The 3,245-nt window shown below is 50.3% G+C and overlaps 2 non-coding genes across 2 annotated transcripts; both read right to left on the reverse strand.

Moving 5' to 3' along the window:
• Window positions 1–214: 214 nt before the first annotated feature.
• Window positions 215–287, reverse strand: TRNAV-AAC (transfer RNA valine (anticodon AAC)). The gene has a single exon. It is a non-coding gene; the product is annotated as a tRNA-Val (tRNA).
• Window positions 288–1,090: 803 nt separating this feature from the next.
• TRNAT-UGU (transfer RNA threonine (anticodon UGU)) lies at window positions 1,091–1,164 on the reverse strand. Its single transcript has one exon. It is a non-coding gene; the product is annotated as a tRNA-Thr (tRNA).
• Window positions 1,165–3,245: the final 2,081 nt, after the last annotated feature.

Below are 3,245 nucleotides of genomic sequence, written 5' to 3' on the forward strand. Positions count from 1 at the left end.
TGAAATCAGTGAGGGAAAACCCTTCAAGTACATGCCAGGAGAGAGCTTCTGTGCACAAGCAGCAATGCATCTGCTGGGCTCCCCTCCTGGACAACAGGGACTGGTTCAACTTCTTCTGTCACATGGGTGTTGGGCTTGTCAGAGGGAGAGGCTACAGGAGAAAGAGATGAGCCCTCAGGGGCATAAGAGAAAGTGAGACGAACAGAGATGCTCCTGCTTCTGCCTGGTTTTGACCCAGGGACCTTTTGCGTGTTAGGCAAACGTGATAACCACTACACCACAGAAGCTCACCTTGCCCAGTAGGTGTATCTTGCCCTCTGCTAAATTGCATCCTCAAGCCACTGCTTCCCCTCCATTTGTGGATGGGGGACCTAATAGAAATTCAGGGGAGTCCTTTACTGGCTCAGCTGCTGGAGGAGAGGGAAGCAGCTGCACTCACAACTGGGACTTTCAATAGCAGCTCTTCCAGAATTGAGGTCCCGAGTCATTATGCAAATGAGACATGCAATATTTAAGTCTGCAACTCATTTGCATTTCCTATTGGCCACATTTCCATGCCACTTCCAAAAGGGCTGGACAGTGTAGCCACAGCCTTCCTGTGTAGATTCTCCACAGGACTTTTTGAAAGAGCTGCGGCTTTTTTGAAAAAAGAGCTCTCTCGTGCAGACATAGCTGTGGGGAAAAAAGTAGAAAAGCAGAGCCAGGCTCAAGCTGAAACATTTGCAACAGCTGATAACAAAGAAATGTGTGTGTGCGTAACAGAACACTAGAATTCTTTTAACAACTACAGAACATACAAATGTTTAAACTCCAGTTTTCTTCTCTCTCTTCACACTTGCTTCAAAAAAAGTAATTCTCAGCACACTGAAATGTCTATCAAAAGGTTCCCATAAGAGCTATTTACTTGGGCCATGGCTTCACTTTTGAAAGGGAAATGCTGATGAGGCTCTGCCATTCCACACAGAGGAGCCAGGAGCACTGAGCTTTTAGCAGCCCTCCCCACATAAAGGGGATCATCAATGTGTATTTTGGGGGGTCATAGCTAACATGCCCAGTGCCGCATCCTGTCCACAAACAGGGGGCCCCATGAAGGCACCACTGGGAGTTGAACCCAGGATCCCCTGCTTACAAGGCAGGCACTTTAACCAGCTAAGCCATGGTGCCTGCATCTACGCAAGCTCTCCTGTTTGCCTGCACCTGACTCCCACCAGCCCCACCTGGGCCTGCTTCGCTCTGCTGGAGTTTCAATCCTGTCAGGCAGAGGAGCTGGGGAAGTTTAACTCACAAGGGGGGTGACTCTTTGCACAGGTCTGTGCTCAAGAATTAGGTGGTGTCACTCAGGGGTGTAAGAAACTGTCCCCCACCTCCGGAAGAAAACAGACCTACTCCTGTGCTCAGACTGCCATGGCAACCACAGGGCCTTCATGGTCCACATTGGTTGGGGAAGGTCCTTGGCCAGTGAAGACCCAGAGGACAGGTGTCCTGTGACTGCTGTACTGGGGAGACTGTGGTCAGCGCTGGAAGCTCCCTAGAAATGGGGAACTGGCGACATCTGAAAGACTAGGTAATCATAGCCCATGACCCAGGTTAATCTTTGTTTTAAACGGAAATGTTTAAGGCCAAGGAGGCCGGGGTCCAGCAGCTTTCGAACCCAAATGGGCTGTTTCTTTGCAGGGGCAAATGTAGGAAATGGAAGGGGACACTGGAGAAGCTTCGCTCCTGGCTTGACACTGCCTTGGAAAAGAAGGAAAAAAGACCCCACTTCTGTTGGAGAATGTGGGCATTTATCCCAAAGCCTCTCGCATGCTTAGTGAGCGCTCTACCAATGCAGCAAATTCCCGTGTCTGAGCATAATTTCTGACTCACCGATCTTATTCCAGAGGCCAAAACGTCCCTGTGGCCGCCCATGGCTACGGCAAAGGGTCGCAAAGGCTGTGTTTGCACAGCAGTGTTGTTCCTGAATAAGCGGTTCCAGAAGAGGGATTCCAGAGTTGTTGATTCCGATGTAGCGCAGCTGCACACAACGTGGAGTTTGAAATACTGCTCTGCTATTTTGACATTCAGCATCTACAAAAAATGGAGCCGGTTTTGAAGCTCCTGTTTCAAAATAGCTATTTGAACTAGCTCCAATCATTATCCCAGGAGATGCCCAGCCAAGACTCTGCTCTCTCTCTCTCTCTTGCTCGGTCTCCTTTGAGCTCCTGGCCTTAGGCAGGAAAAGTCTCTTCTTGTCCTCAGTTCTAGAGGGTTAAAATTGGTATTTCTGTCACCCTCAGAGAGCAGAAGAGGATTTTCTTCTCTTCAGTTCGATCCCCACATGCCCTGAGAGGGCAGAAAACAACCCTTCGCCAGCTCTCTGTCCTCCTCAGCACTCTGTCGTGTTTTGTCTTTCCACATCAGCTCCATTTGTGCCCTGGACCTATAAATGATCTTCACATAGCCAGGAAAGGAGGAGCTCTGAATTTGAGCTATTCACTTACACAAGGACAAGGGTTCGAGCACTCTGCCACTTGAGCGAACTCCTCTGCCTGGGAGCCCCAAAACAATTTGGGAGGCCAGGATGGCACAACCCGCGATGGCAGCATCCGGGTTCCCAAGCCGCACAAGCCTCTGGAGGAGCAGGGCATTGATTGCATGGACGACCTGCAGGGGAAGGACATGAGAGAGCACTGGTGAGGGGTGTGCGGGGTGTGCCTGGCCCTCACCCCCGGGCTTCTGACTGCTGCTACGCTGCCTGTCAGTGCTTCAAAGTCAGCAGCTTTGAAGTTCCCAAGGTGGCCATTATGATTATGAAGTGCTACATATGCATCACAGCACCTCATTAGCCTCCTCCAGCATGCCTGCTTAGCACGCCCCATTGGAAGGAGGGGGCTGGTATGGAAGCACCCAGAGAGGAGTTACTGACACTGAACGCAAACCCAGCAATACCTGTTGGATAACATGGTATACGTCACTAGGTTCTCCCCTTCTTCTTTGTAATCACTGCTGAGGCTCCAGGCAGATGGGAGAAAGCTGCCCTTCATGCACAAATCACCTGCGTCCCTTAGCAGCGGTAGCTCTGTGGGTGGGAGAAGCCAGGTCAGTGGGGGGCAGCTGTAGGGTGCACCTGGAGAGAGAAAGTAACAGAGAGAAAGCCGTGCTAGTCTGTATACTATCCAAACAAAAAAGCAGTGAAGTAGAACTTTAAAGATTAAAAAAATAATTTATCAGGTGAGCTTTCATGGGACAGACCCACTTCTTGAGAC

Source organism: Carettochelys insculpta, chromosome 33 (genome assembly GCF_033958435.1).
Source record: "Carettochelys insculpta isolate YL-2023 chromosome 33, ASM3395843v1, whole genome shotgun sequence".
Taxonomy (NCBI): domain Eukaryota; kingdom Metazoa; phylum Chordata; order Testudines; family Carettochelyidae; genus Carettochelys; species Carettochelys insculpta.